General features: G+C 30.0%; 1 pseudogene; it reads right to left on the bottom strand.

Annotated features, from left to right (window-relative positions):
* Positions 1–11,196: 11,196 nt before the first annotated feature.
* LOC120608358 (uncharacterized) lies at positions 11,197–11,315 on the bottom strand (annotated as a pseudogene).
* Positions 11,316–12,487: the final 1,172 nt, after the last annotated feature.

The raw sequence follows: 12,487 nt of genomic DNA, 5'->3' as shown, positions 1-12,487 counted from the left end.
TAATTTCAAATGTCCTATCTTCCAGATTACTGATTTTTCCTTCTTCAGTCAAGTCTGCTTTTGGAGTTCTCTACTAAATTCGGCAGTTCAATTGTTATATTTTTTTCAGCTTCAGAATTTCTACTTATTTTTATGGTTTCTGTTTATTTTACAAACTTCTCATTCTGTTCATGTCTCATTTCCTTAATTTTGTTTAGTTTTCCATCTTTGTGTTCTTGTAGTTTACTAATCTCCCTTAATAGGATTATTCTAAATTCTTTGTTTGACAGTTTATAGATCTCCATTTATTTATTATTAATTATTAGAACTTCATTAGTTTCCCTTTCTGGTGCATGATTTATATGATTTTTCATAATCCTTGATTCTTTATGTTGGTATCTGTATATTATGTGGTCTCTTCTTTTAGTTGCAGGTTCATATTGATAAAAACAGTATTTCACCAGTCAGCTCAGTTTGGCATTCTGGACATAGCTTCTGGTAACATTTTTAGGCAGGTGTAACCTGCAGTTAGAGTTTATGTTTGGGAGAGGCAACAGTTTAATCTCTGAGATTGCTGGTGGTGGGATAAGCCAGGTGCTGTGAACACCTGGACAGTACTCCTGGAGATTCTCCATCCAAGCAAGTCTGTAGGATGGAGTTATCTATTTCCTTGATTCTCTAGTCAGGCTTATTAGACAGTCAGGACTGAGTACTATACTCAACAGTAGAGAGGCTATAAATTAGTTTTCCTGCCCCAGTGGGTCAGCAAGACAGGACTCAGTGCTTGCACAGCTTGTTGTTTAGGAACCCAAACCAGGCAAGAGTGTATACATTTAGTCGCCTGATCAGGTGAGGCCACCAGTTTTGTTCTGCAGAAAGAAAAGTATACGAGATATACTCTCTATTCAAGTGCCACTGTAAGCAAGACTGTTGAATGGACTAACAACTTCCCCTATGCTCTGGCAAAGTTCCCTGGTCAGGAAATCTAAACATTGTATTCGGCAATAATTCAGGCTACAAATTAGTTTTCTTTCCTGGGTTCATTGAAAGAAGCAGCCACAATAATGCTCTTTGTTTGTGGTCTTGACTTGAGCTAATTCATGACAGAAGTTCTCTGATTGAATAAGCCTACTGGCTTTATTCTGGGAGCAATCAGCTCTGCCTGCCATGAATAGTTGTTAGTTGTTCTTCCTATGAGGCAGCAGAAGCTCACAAACAACCTCTGTCTCCATCTTGGTAACATAGCTCCTGAGACTTTGCCATCATCAACTTTTCTTGAAGAGAGAATATTTTGCAGTGTCCCTACCAAACATCTTAAAATGGAAAGAGTGCTGAACTTCTATCATTTATATCTGCTACTAGGCATACCAGCAGTATTCCATATTCTGTCTGCAACACTCAACAACACATCTAAATGCTTACACAACTAAATTTTAACAAAGGTGGAAAAAGCAATTACATGGAGGGAAAACAGACTTCTTAATAAGTGATTCTGGAAATTAGACATCTCTAGATTAAAAAAAATGAAGCTCAACATAAATTTCATAACTTATATAAAAATTAACTCAGAATAGATTGCAGACTCTAATGTAAAATATGAAACTATAAGACTTTTAGAAGATATCCTAAAAAAAATCTCCAAAATCTAGAGTTTGGCAAATTGTTCTTGCACAGAAGTATGGCCCTTAAAAAACTAAATAATAAATAAATTAGATTTTATAAAAATAAAAATTTTGCTCTTTGAAAGATACTTAAATGAATAAACGTGACAAGCTATAGTATGGGAGGAAATATTTAAGAACCATATAGCCATCAAAAGACTAGTATCTAGATTATAGAAAGAAATCTCAAAACTCAATAGTAAAAGAAACAAAATCAAACCAGATAGAAAATAGGCAAAATACAGGAAAAGAACTTCACCGAAGATATATACATGCTAAATAAGCAAACTTAAAAATTCTTCTACATCAATAACCATTAAGAAATGCAAACTGAAACCACAATATGATATTATTACAGACCTTTCAAATTGGATAAAGTAAAAGTAGTAGCAATATCAAATGCTGCTGTGATGTAGAAAAATTGAACCTCTCATAAATTGCTGGTGAGAACCTGAAGTGGTGCATTTTACTTTGGAATGTAACACTTTGGAAAACAGTTGAGAAATTTCTTATGAACCTAAGTTTGAAAATCTCATACAACCCAGCAATGATACACTTGAACATTTATCCCACAGAAATAAAAACATCTTTATACAAATATTTGCACATGAATATCAAAGAACAACAGACAGGATTTCTCTGCATTTTTATTACAACTGCATGTTAATCTGTAATAATCCTAAAATTAAAAAAAAAGTTTTTAAAAAGATATTTGAGCCTTATAAAACATATTGGTGCATTCCCTGTGACCAAAAGCCTCTTTCGGATTGTCCTTATTTTATTCAAAATTGTGTATTTTTTGAAGGCATTAATTTAAATTTAGACTTGTTTTTTTAATTTACCATAGAAACTATAATAATACTAATAGTTGATTAATTACTAGTTAATAATGGATGTGGCAAAATTGATAATTTATTTGCATTAAATAACTCAGCATTCAATGACTACTCCATGTCAGATATTATGGTTACAGAAATGAATAGCAGAATCCTTTAGTTTCTTCATTTCTTAATCTAGTAGGGAAGACTATCTTGCAAAGAGATAATTAAACAATGTGATGTCTTAACAGAGAAATGCACAGAATGCACAAAAATGCACAGAATTAGTATAATTTCTCTATATGAAGAAAAAGGTAAAGAGCATTTCTGGTGGGCAGGATTATATAAGTATATGAAAACATCATAAAACAAATAATGTTTTTTGTAGTATTTGACCAGAAGTAATATAGTAATATAATAAAGCTAGCATGTACCCGCTAGGAAAAAGATAAAATAAAATAGCAGAAACAGAAAGGCTAAGCAAGGACAATACCTTAAAAGGTTTTGTATCTCAGGATAAAGAATTTGGGTTTTTATCTTGTAAAAACTAGGAAGCCATTCAAGATGGTGAGAAATATAAAACAGGTTATACTAAAAAAATCTTGATTGACAAGGGACAATTTAGCACTGACATTTCTATGTCCTGGAAAAGTTCTTACTCCCAAGCAAACTGGGACTGTTGGTTGTCCATTTTGAGTTTACAAGAGTTTTATTTTTAAAATATACCCCACCATATCCTTAAAGGTAGCCAGAGTGTGGAGGAGGTAAATAAGAGACTGGAGGCAGGAAAATCAATTGAGAGTGAATGACACTTTCAATGTAAGATTTCTTTCTCAGTATACTTATTTGGGTGAAGCCAATTATAAATAATTTTTAATGGTCTTTTTTCACACAAATCAAGGTACTGGGGCCTTAAAATGAATAAAATAATACAACTTTAAAAAAAGTAATCCTATAGTAAAATCATGTGTAACATTATAGAGAGGAAAGAGTACTTTGTTTCTTTTATTTCCACAGTCCTGTTGAAGAGCATATGAAAAGAAAATTGAACCCTCCATGTATAAAAGTTGAGTAAACTGTATATTTGCGTAATTTTATAATGAGGGAAATTTCATTAATCTGGGAAAATACTTTATAGAGTATGCTTATCTGTAAAGATGTTACATAGTTTGATTTTTCATTTTCATTTTCACTGGTTGTTTTTTAACCAAAATCAGAATACTTGTAGAGTACCATAAAAAGTAAATTCAATAAATTTTTAAATTTGAAAAAAAATGAGGTAGATTAAGCTGTAATTTGGGAATATGGCAAAACTCTTAGCTCTAAATGGTTTAACAGTTTACTGGAGATGCAAAGAAGAAAGTCTTCAACAGCTTCATTCGAAGATGTATCATTAATAGTCTATGAAGAGCAGAGAAGAGCAGCCAGATTTCACAGCAAGACTGAAGGAGTCTCTCATATGATATATTTTTAGTAACATTGAAAAGTATAATGTAACTAATACCAATGATTTTTAATTACCCATTTTAGAAGGATATAAAATTAAAATAAAACTTACTGCCATCATAGACCCACACTCCAAAGGAAACTATAAAATTTTAGAAATTTTACTTGTCTTATACAAACACATCTGTGTATATATGTCTACTTGCACAAGTGGAATTATATTATACATACTATTCTGCAAAATAGTACTTTCTTTTAACATTCTTGTTAAACTCAGGCCTCACTTGACATTTCTTCCCTGTATATTAAGTTTCACTGGCTGAATATTTAGCAAGCTTAGACTATGAATAGAGAAAGTCACAAAATCAGTTGTTTTTCAGTGAAATTGATGTTTTTCTTTTTCTCATCTTACGGCTTGATTCCTAAGCAGTCAAATGGACCAGCTGTGCAATTAATTCATATTACATACAAAGACAGTAAAAACATTATTTTGGCTCATTTTTTATCTGATTTTTATACATAGACCACAGCCATAGCATTTATTTATTAAACAAATATTTATTAAGTATCTACCATGTGCTGGGCACTGTCCCAGGTGATGAAGAAAGAAATATACAATCATATTGATAAGATAATGCATAACTATTAGCATCATTATTTTCATTGTTGCCACAAAAAAGTGTTTTAGCCTTCATTATCATTCTAAATAATGATTTTTATTTTATGTGAGTTGGGAACTCTATCTAAATTTATATTTTTGTGAACCTTCATTTCTTCTGAGAACTAATCTATTGTTCACATTAATATCAAGTACCTTTCAGTGTTTTTTAAATTTTATTAAAGTAAATAGTTTATTCAGTTATCTTTATAATTTACCTAATATGCATCTTCAGTTGCTTGCAACCATCCAAGACACAAAAAATATTTATTTAGTTGATATGTCTCTTTAGGCTCCTCTTGTGTATGATATTTATTTTTTAATAATTTATTGAGAAATGATTCACATACAATACAGTTAACCATTTCAAAGTAAGCACTTTATTAACATTTAATACATTCACGATCTTGTACAACCACCACATTTATCTAGTTCCAAAAAATTTCCATCACTTTGAACTAAAGCTCCTTAGTTGCAAAGTAATTTCTTTCCATTTCCCCTTCCCCTATCCCCACAACAATTTAGGCAAATCATCAATATTCAGTCTGTCTCTGCATATATCAGTATTCCATTCAATTTTGTAGTTGAATGATATTCATGTATATATATATATATATATATATATATATATATATATATATATATAATACTGGATATCTGGATATATATAGATATATGGATCTCTCTCTCTCTCTCTCTCTCTCTCTCTATATATATATATATATATATATATATATATATCCATATATCCATTTGTATATCTTTGGTGAAGAAATGTTTATTCAAGTATGATTTTTTTCATATAGGTAATCATTGTTATTGAAATGGAAAATTTACATATTACAAATACTAGATATTTTAGATATATAATTTACAGATATATAATACTAGATATATAATACTAGATATATATTTTAGATATATAATTTACAGATATATAATACTAGATATTTTAGATATATAATTTACAGATATCAGCAGATATGTGGATTGTCATTTTATGTTTTGATAATACTCTCTGATGTATAAAAGTTTTTTAAAATTCAAGTTTAGTTTATTCATTTAATTTTTTGTTGCTCATGCATTTGGTATCATATGTAATCTTACACTGTCAGATCCAGGGTGATAAAGATTTACCCCTATGTTTTCTCCTCAGAGTTTTATCAGTTTAACTGTTATGTTTAGGCCATTGGTCTATTTTCAGTTAATATTTGTATATGGTATGAGATAAAGGTCTACCTTTATTCTTTTGTGTGAGGACCTTTTGTTGTACTAGCACCATATAACGAAGACTATTTTTCCCCACTAAATTTTTGGTACACTCATTAAAAATCAGTTGGTCATGGGCCTGATACAACCAAAGAAACTTACTATGTAACCACACTTAACCACAGAAACCATAGGTCCATTGCAAAAGTGAACATGGTCTCTGGAAGCACATCTTCTTCATACATAGACATCAGTATCAAGCCTCTACATTTACATATGCCAACAGCTCTCTCCTCCCAGAATGCTAGATCAGACTAACTGATGAAGGGCTTTCCCTGTAGATGCCAATATGTAGAGAATAGAACAGGTGAATATTTTTTTAAAATGTAAAGACATCAATATAAGGATATAAAAATCACAAAGGTTCAAGAAAACATGATAGCACAGAAGGAAACTAATAACGTTTTAGTAATTGATCCTAAATAGAGGTCAGTGAAATGCTTGACAAAGAATTCAAAATAATCACCTTAAAGAAACTTAGTGATACAAGAAAAAAATAAATGACTAAATAAAATCAAGTTAACAATACATAAACAAACTGAGAAAATCTACAAATAAATAGAAACCATAAGAGACAAACCAAGTGTTGAAGAATGACTTAAATGAAAAAAATCAAAGGAGAGCTTTAACATCAGATTTAATTTAGCACAAGAAAATATTAAAAACATGTCAAATTCAAATACATGTCATTAGAAATTATTTAGTCAGAGGAATAATAAGAAAAATAAAATAAAAAAAGAGTTAAGAAAGCCAATGAGACTTTTGAGACACCATCAAAAGAAAGAACATACACATGATAAAAGTAGCAGAAGAGTGATGAAGAGCAGAAAGCTTACTTAAAGAAATAATGCATGAAAACATCCCAAAATTTGGCCAAAAAGTGAACATCAACATTTGTGAAGCTAAAAATTCCCAATAGGTTGAAACTGAAAAGATCTACAACAAAACACAACATAACTAAACAATGAAAATACACACTCAAAGGGAGAGTTTAAAAACAAAAACAAAAAACAGCCACAGAAAAAAACTTATCACATACAAGGCAACGCACATTAGACTATGAGCATATTTCTCAGCAGAAATCTTGCAGATTAGAACATATTGCAATGATATGATCAAAGTACTAGAGTGAAAAAAAAAAAACCTGCCAACCAAGAATATTCTATTCAGCAAATCTGTCCTTCAAAAATAAAAGAGAGGTAAATATTTTCAAATAAAAACAAAAGCTGAGGGAGTGCATCACAACTAGACCTGTCTTACAGGAAGTGCTAAAAGACATTCTTTAAGTTGAAAGAAATAGAAATTAAATATAAAGACAAAGGCGCAGAAAGGTAAAAATCTCACTGGTAAAGGTAAATATATAAACAAATACATAACACTAAATATCTAATGGAGGTGTATAAATCACTTTTAACCTAAGAGTAGAAGTTAAAAAAGTATTAAGGTTAACTTTAATAAAAAACATTTTTAATGGATACAGAATATAAAAGAAGTAAACATTGACATCAATAACAAAATGTGTGGGGTGAGTAAAAATGTAGAGCTTTCATATGTGATTAAAATTAATTGTTATCAGCTTAAAATAGACTGTTATCACTATAAGAGTTTCAATGCAAGCCTCATGTTAACTGTAATTTTAAAAATCTGTAGTAGATATACAAATGATAAAAATGAAAGAATCAAAGCTTATCACTAAAAAACACATCAAATCACAAAGACAGCAAAAACAGAAAAGAAGAACAAGATAAAACACACAAAAAAAGTGAACACACTGGTAGAAATAACTCCTTATCTGTTAATAATGAAATTAAATATAGACAGATTAAATTTGTCAAAAGACAGAGTGGCTGAAAGGATTTTTAAAAGACACCAAAATATACTGTATGCAAGAGACTCATTACATTTAAGGACACATATGGTCTGAAAGTGCAGGGATGGACAAAATTATTTTATGCAAAAGGCAAACAAAAGAAAACAGAAATGGCTACTGTCACTTCAGATAAAATAAACTTTAAGTAAAATACTGTCACAAAAGATAAAGATAATGTTAAGTAGATCCATTCTAGAGGAAGATATAATTATATGTAGATATGCACACATCAGAGTTCCTAAATATATAGAGCTAATATTGGCATAAGTGAAGGGAGAAACAGATAGCAATACGATAATAAGACTTCAAAACTTCACATTTCATAATGGCTAGATGAGAATCCAGATGGAAAATCACTAAGAAAGCAGCAGATTTGAACAATTCTATGGATCAAATGGACTTAACAGACATATACAGAACATTCCAACAGACAGTAGAGAATACATATTCTGTTCAAACAAACATGGATCATTCTCTAAGTTAGACCCCATGCTAGATCGCAAAAAAGTATTAAAAGACTAAAGTAGATAGAAATCATTCCAAATATATTTTCTAATCAGGATGGCATAAAACCAGAAATCTATAATAAAAAAAAGGGCAATCTTAAATATATGGAAATTAAACAATAAACTCTTATACAACCACTTTGTCAAAAAATAAATCAAAACAGAAATTAGAAAATATCTTGAGAAAGTGAAAATAAAAATGAAAAATAACAAATCTTATAGAATACAGCAAGAAAAAACAATAAGAGGGAAACATAACAATAAATACTCGAATTAAAACAATTTTTTAAAATTCAAATAAGCAACCTAACACTTCAATAAAGTAGAAAAAGAAAAACAATGCCCAATATTTGTAAAAAGAAAAAAAATAATAAAGATTAGAACATATATGTCAAATAGAGAATAAAAAATGTGTAGAAAAATCTAAGTATAGATGATTTTATGAAAATAAAACAAACTTACTCAGATGAAAAATAAAAAAAAATAAGGAAAAATTTCTAAAATTAGAACTAAAAAGGAGACATTATAACTGATTACACAGAAATAAATATATATATATATATATATATGACTTATGAACAATTATATGCCAACAAATTGACCAACTTAAAAAAGTGGATAAATTTCTAACAATATAAAACCTACTGAGACTAAATCAAGAAGAATTATAAATCTCTTACACATCAATAACAAATTGGTAAATTTAATCAGTAATGAAAACTCTACCTCAAAAGAAAAGCCCAGGACCAGATGGCTTCACAGATAAAATCTGTCATACTTTTAAAAGTGAATGAATACCAATCTTTTTTAAATTCATCCAAAAAATAAACACTTCTAAATTCATAATATGGGGCCAGCATTACCCTGCACTTAAGACAGACACAAAAATCACAATAAAGAAAACTAAAAATGAATGCTTCTAAGAAACATGTATGCAAAAATCCTCAAAATATTAGCAAACAGAATTTAGAAACACTTTGAAAGGTTAATATACCATAAGCAAATGGGACTTGGGAATCAGGAAGATTTCAACATAAGCAAATTAATCAATGTGCTACAGTACATTAACAGAATGAAGAATGAAAATCACATGATTGATTCAATAGATGTAGAAACAGCATTTGACAGAATTCAGCATGCTTTTATGATAAAAAAAAAACTGTCAGTAAATTAAATATAAAACGAACTTACCTCAACACTATAAATTCCATATGTGAAAAGTTTACAAAAAGCATCATGATTAATTACAAAAAACTAAAAGCTTTTTTCTAATATTTGGAACAAGACAAGAATGTTCATTCTCACTTCTATTTAACATATCACTCGGAAGCCCTAACCAAAACAATTAGGCATGACACAGAAATAAAAGGCATCCAATTGTAAAGGAAAAAGTAAAACATTCTCTCTCTGTAGATGACATAACATATTATATAGAAAATCCCATATGCTCCATTGAGAAACTGTTAAAACTAATGAATGAATTATGTAATATTGCAGGATTCAAAATAAGAGCAGCAGATCAGTAGATTTCTGAAACTAGCTCATCTTATGTAACTGTAACTATATTTATTGAACAACCTTACATATATCCCTCCATGCTTTCCCTGGCAACCATAAATCTGTCTAGTTTTATCTTATACACTTGACTATTTTATTTATTTATTTAATTTTAAATTTTAATATTATTTTAGTAAAATTATTGCATTACATTGGTTAATAAAATCAAATAAGTTTCAAGAATACAATTCCATGATACCTCATATGTATATTGCATTGTGTGTTCACCACCCAAAGCTAAATTTACTTCTATCACCAAATATTTGACTCTATTTACCCCATCTACAACCACTCTCCCTTTTCCTCTGGTAACCTCTATTCCACTGACACCATGAATTTCTGTTTGTTTGTTATGTTTGTTTGTTGCTTTAAGTTTTGTATTCCACATAAGAGTGAAGTCACATAGGCTCAAGTTTTTCTATCTGAGTTAATTCACTTAGCATGATAATCTCAAGATCCATCTATGTTGTCACAAATGGAAATATTGCATATTTTCTTATGGCTGAGTAGTATTCCATTGTATGTATGTACCACATCTTCTTTATCCAATCATCTATCAAAAGTCACTTTAATTGTTAAAAATAAAGAAGATAAATGCTTCCTTTTAGTGCATTTAGGTAAAGGGCATACATATTGTTGTTCTCCCCCACCACCATCTTTTTCCTCTTAAAAAAGTCCCTTTAACATTTCTTGTAATACTGGTTTGGCGATAATGAACTCCTTTAGCTTTTTTGTGTTGTTTGGGAAGATCTTTATTAGTCCTTTGATTCTAAATGAGCTTTTCTGGGTAGAGTAATCTTGATTGTAGGTCCTGGGTTCCCATCACTTTGAATATTTCCTGCCAATCCCTTCTGGCCTGCAAATTTTCTGTTGAGGAAAAAACTGACAGTCTTATGGAAGCACCCTTGTAGGTAACTAACTGCTTTTCTCTTGCTGCTTTTAAGATTCTCTCTTTGTCTCTATCTTTTAGAATTTTAATTATCATGTGTCTTGGTGTGGGCCTCTTCTGATTTATCTTATTTGGGACTCTCTGTGCTTCTTGGACTTGTATGTCTATTTCCTTCACCAGGTTAGGGAAATTTTCAGTCATTATTTCTTCAAATAGGTTCTCAGTCACTTTTCCTCTCTCTTCAACATCTGTAATGAGAATGTTGTTACATTTAATGTTGTCCCAGAGGTTTCTTAAAATAGTCTCATTTTTTAATTATTTTTTTCTATCTGCTGTTCTAATCGGGTATTTTCTGCTACCTTGTGGATAACTTAAATTTAAACACATTCCAAAGCTGTACATTTTTACTCCCCACATACTTATTTTATTTTTTTATTTTTTTATTTTTTTTTTGGCAGGGCAACCCTTGGTTGACCTCACAGATTGCAAGGACCTTGTCAGCTTACAATCCCTTATTATTTATTATTTTTAATTTATTTTTTATGCCTACGGCACCTGGTCTTCCTGGATGATCTCGCATCTAAGTACTAACCAGGCCCAACCCTGATTAGCTTCTGAGATCAGACGAGATTGGGCTTGTTCAGGGTAGCATGGCCGTAGACTTATTTAACCTTTTCAATGTCACATTTTACATAAGTATATTTTATATATTTTTTAAATAATTATTGTAGTTTTAGTTAATTTTACTACTTTTGTCTTTAAACTTTATACTAGCTTTATAAGTGATTAATCCACTATTTTAATTTTATTTTTACCTTTACCAGCGAGATTTTCAGTTATGAATAATTTTTGTTAATAATTAGATACATTTATTTAGAGAAGTCCCTTTAACATTTCTTACATGGTTGGTTTAGTGGTGATAATTTTTTTTTAGCATTTACTTGTCTGGAAAACTCTATCGCTCCTTTAACTTTTAATTATAATTTTATTATGTAGATAGAGTATTCTTTGTTGGAAAGTTTTGTTGTTGTTGTTGTTGTTTTTCTCTCTTTTAACACATTAAATATGTCATGTCATTTTTTTCTGGCCTGCAAAGTTTCTGCTAAATAATCTGCTGATAGCTTTATGGGGGTTTCCTTTTATGTAGCAAGTTGTTTTTTTTTTCTTACTGATTTTAAGATTCTCTCTTTATCTTTAAATGTTGAAAATTTAATTATAATGTGTCTTTGTGAGGATTGTTTTTATTTATCTTACTTGAAAAACTCTAGGCTTTCTGGACCTGGATAATTGCCTCCTCCCCCCAAGTTAGGAACATTTATAGTCATTACTTCTTCAAATGAGTTTTCTGTCCCTTTGTCTATCTCTTCTTCTGATGGGACCCTTGTATTGTGAATGTTATTATTCTCAATATTGTCCCATAGGTATTTTAAGCCATTTTCACTTTTTATAACTTTTTATGTTGTTGCTGTTTGTGTGAATTACAAAAGCTTTATCTTCCAGTTCACTTTTCCATTCTTCTGCTGTATACAGTCTGATATTGAAATCTAGGGCATTTTTCAGGTCAGTTATTATATTCTTTATCTCTGTGAGTTCTGTTTGATACTGTCTTATATATTTTATCTCTTTATCTTTTTCAATATATTCATACATCCATTCTTCTCTAGAATTTGATGATCTTCTTTATGACCATTATTTTGAATGTTTTGTCAGATAGATTACTTATTTCTGTATTATTGTCATTTTCTAAGGTTTTTGTCTTCTACTTTTGTTTGAAATACATTTAAGTCTTTCCTCATTCTGCTGAATAAATGTGCTTGTTTCTATGTATTATATA

Source organism: Pteropus medius, unplaced genomic scaffold, assembly GCF_902729225.1.
Source record: "Pteropus medius unplaced genomic scaffold, Ma_sr-lr_union100, whole genome shotgun sequence".
NCBI classification, from domain to species: domain Eukaryota; kingdom Metazoa; phylum Chordata; class Mammalia; order Chiroptera; family Pteropodidae; genus Pteropus; species Pteropus medius.
This window is presented reverse-complemented; position numbering and strand designations above follow the sequence as displayed.